The sequence below is a fragment of the Balaenoptera borealis genome (assembly GCF_965194805.1).
Source record: "Balaenoptera borealis genome assembly, chromosome: 5".
Classification (NCBI taxonomy): Eukaryota; Metazoa; Chordata; class Mammalia; order Artiodactyla; family Balaenopteridae; genus Balaenoptera; species Balaenoptera borealis.
In genome coordinates this window covers 30,127,917-30,147,342 of record NC_138862.1, presented here as the reverse complement: position 1 = coordinate 30,147,342, position 19,426 = coordinate 30,127,917, and the positions used below count along the sequence as shown (strand labels likewise).

The following is a 19,426-nucleotide window of genomic DNA, read 5'->3' as shown; positions in this document are numbered from 1 at the left end:
ATGGACCACATCCCTACCACAGGCCTTCTCTCCCTTCAAGAGCAACCACTGTTCTGACTTTTATTGTAATCTCTTGTTTTTACTTTGAAATAGATTTATCACCTAAATATACTTCCTTAAATAGTATAATCTACTTTTACCCATTTTTAAACTTTGTTACATCTTTTAAGTCTTTTTTTAATTGATAGTTTCCTTCCATCTGTTTCTTTCCCAATGGTGTTTTCCATAGTCTGGATTTTGCTAGTTGCATCCTCATGGTACAGTTCCATATGTTCCTCTGTTCTCTGTATATCTTACAAATTGGAAGCTGGATCAAACGCAGGTTCTATCTCTTTTGTGAGACCATAGGTGGTGGTGTGTTTTGTCATCTGGAGGCACATAGTATCTAGATGTCTATCCTTTTGTAATGTTAAAAGTCATGAATCATTGGGCCTATCTCTCCTAATTTACTGGGGCTTCCAAAAATGATGATATTCCAATTTTGACATTTCTTTTTAATGTATTATGTGTGGTATTTTTATAGAGAGACATTTCTCAAATACTATTTGGTCAATGGTACAGTTCATATCAAAATGGCAGGATGGGAATTCCCTGGTGGTCCAATGCTTAGGACTCCATGCTTTCACTGCCGAGGGCCCTGGTCGGGGAACTAAGAACCCACAAGCTGCGTGGTACAGCCAAAACAAAAAGGCAGGATAAATCTTTCTCTTTATTTACCAGTTTTTCAGATATCTTTAATATGGCATTTTTCAATCATTCAATTCATTTTTTTCTGTGTTCTCAATCAGGCATGACTTTATTCAAGCTAGAAATCATGATACTGAAATAAGTATAACATGTATTTGTCCAGAAAGTATACTGCATAATATGAAACAAAAAGTCAACAGCTGCTGAAACAGTTGCTGAAAATCAATATGTTTGTGTCATTACCCCTAAAACACATATTTTATCTGCCTGGGAAAAATAAATGCTTATTTGTTTTAAAATAGAAGACAAAAGGTGGTTAAATGTCATAATGTTTTCCAAATGTTTCAAAACTAGTTGCAATATAGTGACACAATTCACTTACTTACCCGCGGTGACCTAATAACAGGCTGATTCTTTTTTTATATATAGCAGAAAGATGGAGAGTACCTTAAAAATTAAATAAAATATACTGAAATCTCAACTCCTCCACTACTCTTTAATAATAATCCAATCTGGAAATGGCTTAGCTGGCAAAATAATTTCTAAACAGCTGTCGTGTCATTGGCAATGACAATCTTTTCTTAAACCTCTGTTTATTTTATCCATCTTTATATCAATTTGAAATCCTTTCAGTATTATATTAGTTACAGCTATTGTGCTCTTTGAACTTTTCTATCTAATCTTCAGAGTAGTGCAATCATCCTAAAAATCACTGCAATTGATTGACTCATACCACTAGTGCCTACATGGTTGCAGAAATATATTAGTTTTAACCTGATGATTTCAAAGAATATACCTTTAATTCATTTTAGCTTTTTCCAAAGAGGAAGACTCTAACAGTGAAAGAGAAGGCAAACCAAACTTATATCAAGTTCCTTCTCTGGCGAAGTCGCTGCTGCTTTTGGGCAAGTCACGAAGGCAGTGTTCTGATTTGGAATATCTGTTCACATCTCTCCAACCTTCCTCTTAAGACATTTTTTCTTTTTTGTCATATTTTCTCCTTTCAACCTGGAACCCAACATTGGCATAAGTTTTTTCTGATTGCCAGGGCAATCTCCTTTTACGCGTTATGTTCTACCACTCAGTTCTGATTGCATTACAGTGACTCAGCTATGTGTCCAGTTCACCTAGGAATGTTTAGTAGGTGCCAAGAAGGAATCTTTAAATAAATTCTTGCTGAAGCATAGCACAGACTCAAAGTGTTATCCAAATACCCATAGGCTCCTGTACAAATATCAGCTTCCTCTGCAATTGGGTTGTCACTATTTGAATCAGGTTCTTGGCATTGAGTGATGTAAATCATTTTCAAGCCTGGTGCTTAAAATCATCCTACATGAATCCCAAACTCTTTGATCCCTCTTTGGGGACTCTGGAAGCTTGGCTTCCAAATGACAGCTGAAAGGTGGAAATTAAGACTGTTTGGAGAGGAAAGACCTGACCCACACTGAACTCCATATGAGGGAAAAATAAACCTATTTTGTGTAAAGTCATGGGGATTGTGAGGTTTGTCTTTTGCAACACTTAGCATCACTCACTCCAACAAAAACAAAGAGAATGGCTTAATATTAATATGTACAATTTTTATTTTAAGAAGAAATTTCTGGAAAAATTTTGCTTTAGGGTACTTCCCCTGATTATATTTTCATCATATCTCCAAATTAAAAAACAACAACAAACAAAACAAAACAAAAATAGTCATCTTTCCTAATTAATTTTTGGCTGGCCATTCACTTGATTTCAGATGAAACCGAAGCCAAACATAAGTCATTTCTTCTGGCATAAAAAGAGCAAGTTTATAGAAGCAGGCAGACATGCTGAATTTCAGCTCTGCATTTTTCCAGCTGTGTAGCTGGGGGCAAATTATTTAACATCTCTAGGATACAGTTTTTTTCCTCTACGTTACAAATAAAATATTTCTCCTTGAATATCGTAAGCCCTATAATAGAGAGAATTTACTTCCCTTATCTGTACTATTCAGTCTTTAATTGGATTTTTGTGGGACTAAAATGTACGAGATTTATTCATTCACTATTATTCATATTTATTCATTCACTATCATTCATATTTATTCATTTAATATTCATATTACTCGTAGTTCACTAACAACACATTCTAATAACTGATGTTGGATATCGTACTATAATCATTATTGCCCAGCAGACAGCCTGGTATATTAAGTTAACAGCAGTTGTTTTATTTCTGGGATTTAGAATAAGGCAGATCGAAATTTAAATACTGGTTTTACTCAACTATATTAGTGATTGGCATACATCTGTGAGTCTCAGTTTTCTCAAATGAAAAATAGGGATAATAACAAGTAATATTTACCTTGAAAATTATATTGAGTAAATAAAATGTGATTAGAAGTATCTGGCAACTCTCTGGGACAAAACAGAGATTAGTTCCCTTCCTGAGATTTTACAGGTATTTATGAATTCCAAAGATCTTCAGAAACCTTCCTTATTTAAAACCATCAGGCAATGTTAGTTTGTAAGAGTTCACTGGGAACTTAAACTGGTACACTAATTTATCACAATAGAATCACAGAGAACCCTAATTAAATATCTTACACTGTTTCCATTCATCAGCATTAACACAGATACATACATTAGAAAGCCAATCCCCAAATTCCTATCTAAAATGGAAAAAGAATTAAATCATGTATATTCACCAAACCTCCAAAGAATTCCTCTGAAAGATTTAATAGTTCATATCAAATATTCCATTTTATGGTCCATTCTATATACATACTCCATCAATCTTTTGATTGACTGACTGTGAAGCTCTATTAATGCATCTTACAGTCAAAGTTTTAATGGAGTTTAATGGAACTCATCCAAATCTATAATAGCATATTCCCCTAAATTAACTTATAACCCACAAGTTAATGAAATGAATGTAGCTACCATTTACCCAGAGGAGTCAAAATGCAGGACCCGTCACCAGGGAGATGGCCTAGTGGCTTAGCACCCTTCAGTTCAGCCCTGGGACACCACAACCCTGGAGGTGCATTAAGGATGCTACTAAACCCTCATGCATCCATTAACAAAAGCACTGGGCACCAAAGAACCTTAAGTGGCATTTTAAAGCTCATAAGAATATTTAGCAACTGCATAAATTGAACCAAAGTTATCAAGACCAGTGGCGATACCTTAGGTTTATTTTAACCTTGGTATAGTGCTTTACATCTAATAAGACACCTGATAATGTTTATGGAATAAATCAATACACTTGTGCTACTTTAAATAAACTGCAATTAAATAGTTAAGTTGCTGAAATTGGAATTCACCATCGGTTTACTTATACTATACTTTCCTTTCTGAATAAAAGAGCCCAGAAATGAGTGAGCTGCCCAGAAAAGGCTTGGTCCTCTCTCTTGAGTTCAGAAGTAATGAACTGTTTGGGAAATGGGTCATTTGAGGAAAGGCTACAGAACTGAATTTATTTACAACAGAGAACAGAAGGCTGGCAAAGTGTACGGTGGAGGTGCTGGAGGCTGGGGGAGTCACAGTTTCCAACTATATAAAGCAATAGCATATGGGAGGTGTTAAGCAGCTGTTCTATTTCTGCTCAGGAAAGAGTTTTGCTTAGGAGCTCTCGCCAGCAGACATAGGACCAATGGATCAAAGTTACAGCCAGGCAAACTTTAGCTCATCATATAAAAAGAGCACGTTTAAAATTGGAGTTGGAAATTAGAATAGGCTGCCTTGGGAGGTAGCATGCCCTGGTGGCTCTGGAGCCTCATTGAGCAGCCAGCCTTGGCTTATCTCTATTATGATGCTATTCCATTTTAGAGTGAAAAAGGAAAGACAAGACAATAGATAGGAAGAGAGAGGAGAGAAAGAGAAATATTTCCACCTGAGCATTATAGAAGGCCAGGATAATCCCTGCTAGGGATGGAAGACTTGTTTATGAGGATTTCTTAATAGTGTTTTAGTTCTAGAAACAAGGGATTTAGCAACTAGTCTGGTATGGTAAGTAATTTCCTAATAAGGATGCAGGGATTTTGAAGCTTTTCTCTGACTACTGTAGAGCGGAAAGGCGGGGAGGCAAAATGGAGAAGAGGAAAGATACAAGAGAGGAGAGGCAAGACCCAGCAATATGGTGAGATCAGGAACCTTAGAAGAACATGGCCCTGAATTTTTAGGAATAATAGTGTATGATTTTCAATTCAAGGAAGTTTCCTATTCTATACTGTGTTAAATCCTATTATTCATTCATTCAGCAAAGAGTTACCATGAGGCAGGCAGTTTTCTAAGTTATGGAGATTCAGTGACAGCAAGACACCCTCACAGACTTCAGTTCTAATCATAACGACACATCACGAACAAGTAAACTGATTAATACATAATAAGTTTGCAAGTACTGAAAACGTGCCATGAAGAAAAAAATCAAAATTGATAAAAGGGGAATGTGATATTTTCATACCTGGCCGGGAACGTTTTCCCTGATGAGGTGATGTTTGAGCAGATATTTGAGCAAAGTAGGAATTAGCCACGTGGCGTCCTAGAGAATGTGTGTTTCAGATGGAGAGGTGGGAACGGGCTATGTGTGTTCAAGATCAAAGTGAGAAGAGAGGTAGGAACTGAAGCCACTGAGGCAGTCAGGAGCCTGATCCTGCAAGGCTGGTCTTGCATTTTTTTCTAAGTTTGTGGTTTAGGCAGGGAGTGATAATGCTCTGATTTACATTTTTAAAGCTTTACCCCGTAGGAGAAAGGGTATGGGGGTTTAGACTAGGAGGGGGTTTGTGGAGTTTGAGATTCTTTATCATATCCAGGTTATAATTTAAAGGAGAATGGCAAATCTAGGTTATCATTTAAAGAAGAGTAGTCAAACTGTTGTTACATTGGACACATGGCAAAAGAAAAAGAAAGGAATCAAGGTTTTTATCACAAGAAATTGAGTGAATGTTGATGCCACTTAAAGAGATGAGGAAAACAGGTTTGAGGGGGCAGAGAATCAAGGATTCTGTTTTAGATGTGTTAAAACTGGAGCTCATGGCTGAGAGATAAATATGGATGTCATTAGCATATAAATGGTATACACAAAATAAAAGTAGGTGACTGAAGGAGATCTTTGAGAGTGAGTATGGAGAGAGATGTGAGAAGAAAGCCAAACATTGAATCCTAGAGGATCACAACTTTAAACAATCAGAAACAAAGTGGAAGATCCAGCAAAGGAGATTGGAAAAGCCATAGAAATAGGAGGAAATGAGAGAATTAAGTGTCTTGAAATTCAAGTGAAGGATATATTTCTTCCAAGGGAGGAATCCACTCTTTACTCCTTTACTAAAATAAGGCAGTGAGTTCAAATAAAATAAGGCTGATAATCAAATACTGAGACTTGGCATGATGGAGGCTCTTAGGGACTGAAGAGGGAGGCTTTAGCAGGTTCTGGGGGAGATTGAGTCTGATTGGGCTAGGCTGAAGATTGAGACTGGCAAATTGAACAAGACAGTATTTTGCACTCTTTTGAGAAATTTTGCTATAAAAGGGAGCAGAGGAATAGAGGAGTACAATGGAAGGGAAAGGTTGCTTTTGTGTTTTTTTGCTGTTTGTTTATGTTGTGAGACATTACATCATGCTGGCATGCTAAGGAACTCCCACACACAGGGCAGAGGGATGATTTAGGAGAGATGTGAGGTAATTAAAGGGGCAGAAGTCTTCCCCGGGATGATAGGAGAAAAGACAGAGTGTACATGTGGAAAAGTTATCCTCAGAAACAAAGGCAGCTCACCCATAGAAAGGCAGGTAGTTATGGTTTGCTTGTTTTGTAGGGGGAAGTACATTTTCTATGAATTACTTCTGTTTTCTCAGTGAAATGGGAAGCGAGATTATGAAATGTGAGTTGAGTTGAGGGGCTGTTGAATGCTTGACAAGAAAAAAGATGAGAAACCGTCATTTCTGAAACTGTTTTCCCTAGTTACGTGGACATAAATAAGGATGGATTTATACTTTCTAAACAGTCAAAGATATAACAAACAAAAAAGCATGTGTATAAGCACATACCCTTTACTTATTAAAATTAATAAAAAGTTGAATATGTTCATTATATTCACTTGTTTTTACATCATGATAACTATGTATCCTGCAACTTTTAAATTTAAGTATGCATTATGAATAATGCAAATCCAACTTAATTCAATTAACTATAATTATTACTTTTTTTATTGGAATATAGTTGATTTACAATGTTGTGTTAGTTTCAGGTGTACAGCAAAGTAAATAAGTTATACATATACATATATCCACTTTTCTTTCTTTTTTTTTAGATTCTTTTCCCATATAGGTCATTGAGAAGAGTTCCTTGTGCTATACAGTAGGGCCTTACTAGTTATCTATTTTATTTATAGTAGTGTGCATATGTCAATCCCAATCTCCCAATTTATCCCCCTGCCCGGCCACTTTCCTCCCTGGTAACCGTAAGTTTGTTTTCTACATTTGTGACTCTATTTCTGTTTTGTGAATAAGTTCAAATGTGCTATTAGTTTTTAATTCAAAATTTCTATGTTTGTCTTGGCCAGTGGGTGTCTGTGGTAAGGACAGAATTCTAAGATGGTACCAAGATTCCCACTTAACCATCCCCCACCCCCATTCTCACCCCAGACACACACATACCATATGCCCGCACACAGCAATGAAGACCCAACACAGCCAAAAATAAAAATAAATAAATTAAAAAAGAAAGGGAAAAAGGATTCGTTTAGAATAGGAAGTAGAAGTAAGAGGACCTTGAGAAAAGAATGGAGATACAGGGGATTTTCCTGATGAAAGATCCTGATTTCCAAGATGCATAGTCTGAGGAAAGAAAACGTATGAAATAGTTACCCTAGAGTGGGAAAAATTGAGCCTGCAAAAGAAACATAATACAACATTTGAGGTCCCTGATCATGAAATTAAAGTAAAAGCAATCAGTCTTGTCGAGCAACTGTTTAAAGAAATGTTTTACTGTTAGGATACAATTATGAAAAAGTAAGAGTTTAAGTGGACCTAGGGTTAGAGTTTTGCCAGCAAGTAAGATGGAGGAGATGAGGCGAGCAAGTGGGGAGTAAATGTAAGGGACTAATTACAGTAAAGATGGAATCTAAACTGTGTATGGCATAAGCCCAAGTTAAAGCTGATGAATAGGGAGCAAGAAATAGTGGGAACAATGGGATTAAAGTTGCAGTCAGTTCAAATAATTTTTCCAGTGGAAATCTTGAGTGAGGGTATCACAGTGCAGACATCCATGCTATATCCTGTCCAGAGGTAAGAAAAGGGAGAGGGGCAACAGCTTCCACCTGGGCAGGCTGCACAGTCAACTGTGATGTTAGGAGTTCAAGCCAGCATTCAAATCATAGATTGAGACTATGGAAGAACTTGCCGATCACAAAAGTTCAGGGACCTACAGTAGAATGGAGGGGGAGGGAGAGAGTGAGGAGAGGGAAGAAAGACTGGGTCACATGGCTTGTTGTTGACTTACTTATTAGGAGATGGAGTTGTCTACATTTTTCGTGCTTGTTATCCCTGGCCAGTTATCTCTGGTCAGTTATCTCTGGTTTGGTTATTGTGCTACAATCTGAAGATGTTTTTATTCTACTCTTTCTAAAACAGAGCAACCTCTAGTCTGGATCCTAGGTGAAAACAGATTCACCCATGTCATGGCCTTCCCTGTGTAACTCTATTCTGGATATCCTGGAGGCGGTAGTAGCCTTGGTTTTATTGTTTGACTAATTATAATGTTATAGATTTAGACACGTTAAATTAGACCTTTGATCCTGATAACAAATTGAAATATAATGCAGTAATTACAGTTCAGTCTTACAAAAAATGGAGTTGGGCAGCCACTGAGGATCTAGTCTTAGACACGTCTCTAAAACGCCACTGAGAACTTGAACTTTCTTTGAACTGTACCAGGTCCAAGGACAGCACCAGCTGTATCCAGAATAACACTTGCCATCTGCAGCGTTATGGCCCTAAGGTCTCTCCTTGTAACTATGCAACCATTTCAAACCCCAACCAATCCTTACATAACAAGTACCCTTACTTTTTGCCAGCTCCAATTATAATTCTTGATAAACAAGTCACAAAACTAACTGTAACCTTGCAGTTTTTGCCTTTATAGGCCTCTCCCATTGCAGTCAGGCTGAACACAGTTCAAGTGCTTCTTGAATCTCTGTCTCCCGGACTGCAGTTCTAACAAACCCCAAATAAAACATCCTTTAATTTCAATCAGGTCTCCGTTGCTGAAATTTTGGTTAACAATTCTCTTCCTTGTCTCCAATTTAAAGAACTATTAAATAAGTTTTTAGGGGAAAAAATGGTATTTAATCCAACAGGAAAAGTTGAGTGGCAGATAATGTAATTGTCCCATTCCCTGAAAACTTGATAAAGACACAGGGAGTAAGCCCTGTGGCAGACTCTATTAACTGTCTATCCCACAATTTCCTGAAAATACTTCAGGGGAGGTAACTTTTAGGTCCTACCCAAGGGTGGAGGCTGGTTGCCAGAAGAACCACAACTGTGATTAGAAGGTTGGAATATTCAGTCCCAACCCCTGATTTCCAGGTTGAGAGACAGAGAGGCTGGAGGTTGAATCAACCACTGTTGGCCAATGATCTAGTCAATCATGACTATGTAATGAAGACAACATAAAAACCCAAAGGGCACCTTTTTTGTCTGTATTTCCCCCCACCCCCCAGAGAGTATTTGAAGGGAGAACCAGAATGTTTCCAAGTGCTATGGTGTTGGGGCCCACACTTCATGAGGACAGAAGCACTTCTGTTCAAAACCTTGCCCTATGCATCTCCTAATATGGCTGTAGATTCATAGTCTCTCCGATATTCTTTTATAATATATCGGAAATCTAGAACATAAAATTGGGTTTTCCTGCATTCTGTGATGCCCTTCCTTGAGTTTGATTAATGGGAACCTCTAATTTATAGGCAGTCAGTCAGAAGCATAGGTAGCAACCTGGACTTGTGACTGGCATCGTGAATTGGAAGGGATCCTTGGGACCTCCAGTTTGTAGCCGGTCAATCAGAAACACAGGTAACAACCTGGGCTTGCAACCGGCAGCTGAAGTGGAGAGTGGTCCTGTGGTACTGAGCTGTTTTCCTGTGGAATCTGATTCTATTTCTGAGTAGATACTGTCAAAATTGAGTTGAATTCTTGGACACCTTGTTAGCCTCTGAGAATTACTTGTTGGTTTTGGAAAGTCTCTACATACACATGTTGCGACTGAGTTTGGGAAACCTTTTCACTATTCTTTATTTTCTTTGGTATTTTTTTAACACAGATCAAGTCTGCTAAGTAAACTTAAGCTTCAGTTTTGCTATTTGGAACATTCTCCATTGAATATATATATACATATACACATACATATACATGTCAAACATCTAATTAAATTTTTCTACTCCATAGTAAAATAAATGATGAAAAGTAGACATCCAGGCTATGTATTTTTTTTTTCATTAGTCATATTAACCATATGATATGGGCAGGAAGCCAAAGAGAAATACTTAATAACGTCCAACACATGATGGACTCAAACATTATGATTTGTGCGTTTACTCACAAAGCAGCCTGACAACTGAGAATCAAGAAAACCAAATGTTTTACTAAATTGTTTGTTAGAAACTCATCCATAATATTTTTATTTTGCCTTAAAGAACTGCCAAATCTTTGCTGAAGAGAAACTGGTCTAAAAGTAGGTATCAATCACAGAGAGGCTACATCACATTGGAACACACGCACTCTACAAAACATTTCCATGGCCTTCGTGGAACTGGCTATGGGTAGCCACTGCTCATTATAATCCCATCTGTCATCAATAACTTTACAGCTCTTAAAATATATGCACTTAATCAAATCTCAGTATCAAAAATGGATATGACTGCCAATATAAGACACATGTAAAGGTACACCATTGGCCCTTATAAGTATTTAAAATAGTACCAGAATTCAGCCAGTTATGAATTACAAACAATAATCGTAGTTCACATCTGATTATCTGTGGTAGCCACATGTACCACGAGTCTGTTATGAGTTTGTTTGAGCCTCATCAGGCTTATGAAATCAGTATTTTTTTTTAATCCCCATTTTACTCCGAGTAGAATTAGGATTTAAACCTGGGGGTCTTGTTCCAGAGTCTGTCTCTTAACAACTACAGTCATTGCCTCTTAAACTTTTTCTTTTTTTAATAAACTTATTTATTTATTTATTTATTTTTGGCTGCATTAGGTCTTCGTTGCTGCACACGGGCTTTCTGTAGTTGTGGTGAGCAGGGGCTACTGTTTGTTGCAGTGAGTGGGCTTCTCACTGCAGTGGCTTCTCTTGTTGGGGAGCACAGGCTCTAGGCACGCGGGCTCAGTAGTTGTGGCACACAGGCTTAGTTGCTCCGAGGTATGTGGGATCTTCCCGGACCAGGGCTCGATCCTGTGTCCCCTGCATTGGCAGGCGGATTCTTTTTTTTTTTTTTTAAAATGTATTTATTTATTTATTAAACTAATTACTTTATTTATTTTTGTCTGTGGTGGGTCTTCGTTTCTGTGCGAGGGCTTTCTCTAGTCACGGCGAGCGGGGGCCACTCTTCATCGCGGTGCGCAGGCTTCTCTTGTTGCGGAGCACAGGCTCCAGACGCGCAGGCTCAGTAGTTGTAGCTCACGGGCCCAGTTGCTCTGCGGCATGTGGGATCTTCCCAGACCAGGGCTCGAACCCGTGTCCCCTGCATTGGCAGGCAGACTCTCAACCACTGCGCCACCAGGGAAGCCCGGCAGGCGGATTCTTAACCACTGCGCCACCAGGGAAGTCCAGACATTGCCTCTTGGACAACACAATTTCCGTTATAACTAGGATAGCTAAAATGATTAAAGACTTCCCAAATATATAATGGCGACAATCCGGGCCTGCACTCGTGGTACTACCAGCCTTCCCTTAGAGAAATTCCTCAATGTAGAAATATAGTACTATGTAAAAATGCAGCTTGACTGTAATCCTTTATGAACACTAAGAATTAAACAATAGCATTGTTTGACTTCTAAGAATTCATGAAAGTCTAATAACAGTATGGATAATCCATGTCTCCAAAAAGAAGATTGAACTGAGCATTGTTTTCTTGATAAATTTTCATGACATAAGTATATATTTCTAAAGCCTTTAATTGTACCAAAAAAAAGAAAAAAAAAAACTACTACTGTTGCATTTAAGTATTTGTCATGACCACAAAGGGCTTTATCTGCCAGGATCTGTTCATCTCTGGCAGCTCTTGCTGCTTCTCCTCCACTTGCATCATTTGCCTGGGTCAAGATGTGCTTATGGAAAACCTATAAACAATGATTTGTTTGCATATCTGCACCCCTAGAAATTAATAAAATTAATAATCCTATTTTCCATTGACTTCTTTGGCAGGAACAAGGCATCCATGCAATTCTTCCATTTATGAATAAACTATATCATTTCATTTTCATGCTAACAAATACTGAGAAAGAATGAAGAACTTAAAAAGATTACACTGCAGATTATCACCAACATTGTGACACTGTGTGCAATGACAGGAAAGGGAGAGGGTAGAAATGAGGAGGCAAATGAGAAGAGGTGAAATAGTTTTAAAAACTATTTTTGAAAAAATGGTTACAAACACCACCAGGGATGTTCATGTATTTTTTTGAGTGGGGGGAGGTTACACACCATTTTCATCTAATGACCTTTAATCCTCCTGCAATTCAGCATGGAAAGTAAAATAGATATCATTATCCACACAAAATAGGTCACAAAGATAATGAACGAAATGTCAGAAGTCTTAAAGCTAGTACACACCGTAAATGAGACTTCAGTGCAGGTCTCCAATTCCAAAGTCTTTGCTCTTTTCCCTGAATCACACTGTACCTAGATGCTGCTCAACTTCAGGCTTAAAAACAAATGAGTAAAAGCTAGATAGAAATATTTTCAAGTCCCCCTCACCAACTTCTGTGAGTTACTATTCACAAGTCCTAGAGATGCAAAAAGGCAAAGATCAGTATGTGAAAGTGAAATATGGACAGGTGATATTTTTGAATTAACAGAGTACTGAAATTTGGGGATTGTCTATTCTGTAACAAAAACAATTTAAGGATATCTATTTAGTTTGAAAAATAGAGTTTACTGAATACAACATTTTACTTCATTTAGATGAAATAGGAATTCATACTCAGAGAAATATATAGAAATAAAAATTTATTGAGGTCTATTTCTAATGAATTATATATAGCTAAAAATGTATCTCTCTCTCTCTCTACACACATATATATATATATATCTGTAGCTGTATTAATGTATAAAATTTTATGCTATAGTAGACTACAATTTCTCTTTTACATAACCTTACTAATTTTGTATTTTTGTAAAAAAGATAGCTAATCACAAACATCATGACAAAATGCATGATAGTCAATTCATTGGAGTCATGATGAATTATTAATCAGACTGGTCTCCTTCATACTTTTCACCTGATCTGGATAATATCTCAGTGGCTATTCAGTTTAACATAATTTTATCTGATGAGAACATTGCAATTCAGAGCCATGGGTTATATATTTTGATTGGTTATATATTTCTCTTATTCCTGTATTTCTAAATTAACAATTCATGAAAACTTATGTTACAAAGGTATATCTGAACCTAGAAGTCGCTATTTCTAACATGTGAAATATTTTTTTAAAAAGTCAGATTCCAAGGTTAGAAGGCCCTTGTCGCCTATTACATAGGGAAAATCATTTTTCACCAGCTCTCCAAATAAAAACCTTGTGATTTCAAAGCCAGTTTTTCTCTTCCTCACAAGTTACCAAATCAAAGTACCTCAAATCATCTACCACAGGAATTGTATGACTGCTTTGATTTTACAAATAAATAAAGAAATTTTGGAACAAAAATGTGCTGTGGGAAGCAAAAAATAAATTTTTGACATTTAAGCCACAGCTGTGTGACAAGGTCATTTTACCAAGTCAAAGATGTCCTAAAAATTACTACTTTTGAAAGCCAGCTTGTAACTGCAGATAACGCTCATCTCAGCAAGGAAATTGATGGGCAGTGAGAGATCCTGATGAAAGCCATGGAACTTTCCCCTGTACAAATGTCCATGCATTCAACATTTTGTGTCTAATTTCAAGTCCTAGGGCCCAGCGGAACCCTGAAAATGAAAACATGTCTGCTCTTCAGTTCGGTGTGGCTGAACTGTGAAGTAAATTAACTCCAAGTTTGGCAATAAATAAGACCACCCAAGGAACTGTTCATTTCCTTTTCCATAATCTAAAGTTCTCCAACACGCACATGATGTTAAAAGTCCAATTGTGTGTGTCTAAAACCTATAATTAATTCATGTAGGGAGGTATAAACCAGTCTGAGTAAAATGGCTTTACCTTAGTCTCTTTTTATATGTCTGATTGAAATGAGCCCAAGAGCTTAGTGATAAGTACAAATCTATTTTTTGTACCTTTTTTTAGAGACAAGTTCTTTTAAAATCTGATGAATTCTTCCCTCTTGCTGTAATATATTCACAAATGAAGGTTCGTGAAATTCATAAATAGCTAAAGTACTTCAAATATTGAAGTCTATCATCTTTCTCTCAAGATTGGTAGCACATTCCTCCCTCTACTTTCTATTTATAGGTAATTAGAAATGTCTTTTTAAGTCTATAAGAGTTGTGTGTGTTAGTGCTAATAATTGCCTGTACTTCCTCACCGCTCAATGATTCTAACTCCTTGCACTCCAGATCCGTTTTCCACTTCTCTATAGAATCTGTTTTCTCAAAAGATGCCAGTGATATCACAACTGCCAAGTCTAAACACCTTTGCTTAGTCTCCATTTTGTTCAGCTCTAGAATCATATACCTTTAAGAATTTGCGATCTAGAGTCACAGGAAACAAGACTTTAATCTCAACTATAATTCTTTTATCAGTCTCAAATAATAACAGGTTCTTTTGAACGTTAAATGAAACAATGCACATGGAAAGATGATGATAAAGGAAGTGTCTTGAATTTTCTTTTTTTTTTTTTGACACAGGATTATGTTGTTTCTCTAGCCATTCTTTCTGTCTCCCCTTTTTTCTACTGTTCCTTAAATGTTCAAATTTCTCAGAGTTGGTCTTTCAGCACTCTCTTCATTCTACATTCTACACCATTCTTCCTTGATGACCTCACTTATATGCATGGATTTAAATATAATCTGGATTTAAATATAATCCTTGACCTAATGACTACCAAATCTATGTCACAAGCCCTGAATTATAACTCGAATTCAAATCTCACGTTTCTTACCTGCAATCTCTCCATAAATGTCCCACAACAACCTCAGCTCAGCATATTAAAAAAGAATTCACCCCTTTCCCAGTGTGATCTTCCCTTATTTAGTAAATGGCATCAGCACCATCCAACTGAATCTTTGATCTCAACCATGCCTTCATCTCTACCTTCGATTAGTTGTCAAATCCCACGGGCTCTACCCTCCCAATCACTCCTGTGTGGCTCTCCTGAGACCTCAATAGACCCCTAACTACTCTCACTGCCTGTGATCTCTTCTGCCACATTCAATTCATCTTCTAGTTTAACTGTATTAATCCTCTTAAGCCACAGTTAACAATGTAGTTGCTGTTTTTGGGGGGACAGTAGTCATTTCATTCCTTAATTCAGCCAATATTTACTGAGTACCTAGTATATATCTTAGTGTTAGGAACGCTATCACATGCTGCTTGACAAACATCTAATCGGACTGGGCATTTTATAAATTCTCTTTTCACTGCCTCTTTTCTGAACATTTTGCTAAATCAATTTGTTATTCCACTTGTATCTTTCTTTTGACCCCCTCAGTTACTAAACTGTGAATGCCCTTTCTGTTTAGGTATTTATTTACCCAATGCTTAAAACTCTTGACCTTCTCAGTCATTCATTTAACCAATGTATATTAGTGGCTACTATGAACGATATATACTTTTAGAGGCTGAGGATACAAAATTTATAATGTCCCTGCCTTTGGAGTGCTTACATTCTATCTGAATGTAATTCTATTTCTATCTTTCAGGAAAAACCTGTGTTAGACAAAGCTACTCTCCCCCTACTCCTATCCCAAACCAACCTTGAGATAATTCATTTAGCCACTGCTGATCGCTTCACTGGGACTCAGATAGCACTTAGCTCTAAAAATCTAGTACACCCTGCCACTTATCTCATAAAGCCTCAATCATTTGTCTTGAGTTCTAAAGTTAGACATAACTAGATATAACTTACCTTGCTTTCCAAATTATTTTCTGCTAATTCTCTACCCCTACCTTGTGGTTTTACTAAACCTTATTATTTGTTCTTTCCCAAGTCTTTTCACACAGTTACTGCTGATAGGAATGTCTTTCCTTCCCATCTCTACTGTCAAAATTACACATGTTTTTAAGGGCCAAATTGGTTATCACTTATTTTATAAATTATTTCATGATCAGTAAAGCCAGAAGTAATGTCTCTTTTAATGTCAGAAATATATATAATACATATTTGGGTCTCATCAATTTCCTAAGTTAAATTTGAGGTTTTAATATTTTGTAACAGTCTCATTTCTCCCATTAAAATATAATAGCTCTTATTATCGCTTCTCTCCCAGCACATCTCATACAGTCCTTGCACAAGGACAGATAATGAGGATGTGATATCATAATCAAAATATCAATTCATTGACCTTTTTCTTCTCCTTTTCTCACCCTCAAAGGAGAATGGACATCTAGATGCACTGAAACGTAACAGGAAAAACAATGAATTTATGAAGTAAAAAAATGTAAGTATTCTCCCTAGGAATCCACTCATTGGCTCTATACCAGACTTTTTCAACATGTGGAACTGGGGAGGAAGACATCCTGTTAAGCGGGGAATCTCAGGAAAGGCACAGGCAATTATTGACATGATACCTATGATGGATGTGGAAGTGTAGAGGGCGGCCTCTACAGCGCCAGAAAGGATTTGAGCGTTGATTTGATCACTTACCATTTCACCATTTGGGGCTTACTCTCACATCGGTAAAATGAAGATAATAACATGATAGTCTGAGGATTAACTTTGTTCATAAAAAATAAAGCAAACGAAATAGTGCCTAAAACAAAGAAACCTAGCTGTTATTATCCTTAAGCTTTATTTATTTTTTACCCACAAAACTGGAACTAGTGAGGTTGATCTTAGACTAAATTATTTATTCAGCTCCTATATTCTAATACGATAATATAAAGTTATTACAAATATTTTCTATTTAAGCATGTCACAATGGCTCTATGCAAATGCACTCCAGCTTTCACTTATGTTCCCCAAATTGACTCTTTTTTGAGACTTACTTATCTTTGATTACTGAATGTCAGTGGATGAGTCAAAAGCTGACTGATCAAGGGACAATAACATATAGTTCACATTCATTATTATTAGAGGGAAGAAGCCAAAATGATGCAATAAGTTGGCTACTCATGTCAGTTTTATTGATCAAATAAATTAGAATGAAATTTAAGAAGACAGGTGTATGGCATTTTACTCTTTAATAGCCATGAAAAAGAATCAGTGATGGTAGCTTTATAACAAGCTCTTAAGTCCTGCATACACATCTAACTGATGTTTGTAAGAATATGGCGATTTCCATTAGTTGTAATGTGAGTTTGGAAACAAACTTCTCAGTGATTCACCTGATATTTTCTTGTTAAATTTAACAGAGTGGTAATAAACAATATTGGTTCTTCCGTGCAGAAAATGCTTCAGGGACTCTTTATCTTTTATAACTATATATTTCAAGAAGTGTTCTAAAGTTTTTATAAATGCTTTTTACTTCACAGGTGCTTGAGGCTGGAAGGGTTCCTGAGAGAGAGTTCATTGCCCTGCCTTAAGGCAGAATGAACCTAACTCTCCTAGAGGAAAAAGATGAAGAATTTAAGAATTCTACTATTCTTCCACAGGACTACCCTCCTCGACCCCCTAACCCCCCAAACCAAGCCCAACCCAATAAGGTTATGCACACAGGAACAAAACTACTTTAATTTTTTTTTTTCAACTGAGGCATAGAAAGCTTCAGATGCAACAGTTTAAATGCAGGAAATAATCCTCAACAGAAAACATTAGTCTCAATATTTTAATGCCTATTATTATCATTACTAAATCCAGTTATTTTTCAATCATTATTATCTACTTAGGTTTAAATATTTGTGTATTTTGCATTAGTGGGTATTCTTTTAAGTAGAGTGCTGTCACCAAAATTTATCACTTTAACAAAAAAAGGAAACTGTTGCTTAGGAATAAGGAAAGACAAAGGCTTAGAAATGCATCTCAAAAGCATATTGTAGTCAACCATAAGAGTTCCTAGTAAATGATATCTAAAGGAATGCTTGGATGTGGAAACTCAATGAGAAAAGAACTGTTTCCTATTAGCTTTAACAGCAGGGTTTGTTATCATTTAAATACACGCTCTAATACACTTAGTGTTTTGTGCTACATTTAACAAGATTAAGTGAACACACACTGTTTCAACTCAAATCTTTATTGGAAATCAGAGGCAAGCCTCATTTCTTTCCAAAACATTCTCTTGTGGCTCATTCTTGGGGCAAATTCCACATAAATAAATCTGTTTACCCAGATGGACCATTGATCAATTAAAGGATTTTCCTTTCAGGTAACTCTCTGCTTTACTGAATTTTGAAAACTATCAGAAACTTCTAAAAAATAGAGGTATTTGAGAAGTGCTATAAAAGACCACAATTTGTAATAAAATAAAAATGTCATTTGAACATAGCAATGCATTAAGAGAAAATAAGAAGGATTAGAGCTCAGAATTCTTACATGATTTCACTGTAATGTTACAGATAATCAGATTCTTAGGACAAGTAGTAAACACTAGATAGCCTCCCTAAAAAAAACACTTGTCTCATCATCTCATGCATTAATTTTTCCACTTTGAAAAAGTCTGAACTGCTTGAAGTAACCTTCCAGGAACTTTACCCAAAAAGTGCCTAGATCTCAACTTTCAGATAATCTTACTGAAAATTCTAATCTGCCATGTCATCCTACATGTGAGATTCTCTTTTAAAGTACAATACCTTTCTAGTTTCTTACATGGTCCATCATCTTATAAGATGTTTTTTCTTGCATTTATATGGTGAGTGAAAGTATGTATATTTTAAATCTAAATCAACATTGTTCTATACAGATATTTACAGCTTCTATTTTTTTAAAATATTTCCACATTTGTAAGTAACAAAATATCATGACTGTATGATACATGAAATAAAAGTGCTTTTGCTACACTTCTTTTAGTCTAGTAGGTAGTTTAAAAAGCTGCAATTATCTGGGCATCACATATCTTGATGAGTCTTTTGGCATTTTCAATTCATTGTAGTTCTCCATAAAAGACTAAAAATTTATCTATTCTTTATAGATAAATTTGGAATTTTATTATAGATAAATTTATTAAATTTATCAATCATCTACAGTCAATGATATGTTGGCAAAGTCACAGTTACACTTCTGTATTAGGTAGAATAATGTCCACGCCCTTATCCCTTGACTTGTGAATATGGTACCTTACATGGAAATGATTTTGCAGATTTGATTAAGGATACTGACCTTGAGAAGGAGATTACCCAAGTGGGCCTCATCTAATAACACAAATCCTTAAAAGTGGAGAACCCACTGTGGCTTCCATCAGAGAGAAAGATGTGAAGACAGAAGGATCAGAGAGATGCAATGTGAAAAAAACCCTGACTTGCAGTTCTTGGCTTTGA

General features: G+C 36.4%; 1 long non-coding RNA gene across 1 annotated transcript in view; it reads left to right on the top strand.

The window, feature by feature from the left end:
* LOC309629024 overlaps positions 1-18,945 on the top strand; it is a 124,245-nt gene extending 105,300 nt beyond the window's left edge. Inside the window, exon 2 of the long non-coding RNA XR_014244813.1 lies at positions 16,390-18,945. This is a non-coding gene — a long non-coding RNA (uncharacterized lncRNA). The remainder of the gene's footprint in view (positions 1-16,389) is intronic.
* The last annotated feature ends 481 nt before the right edge of the window (positions 18,946-19,426 follow it).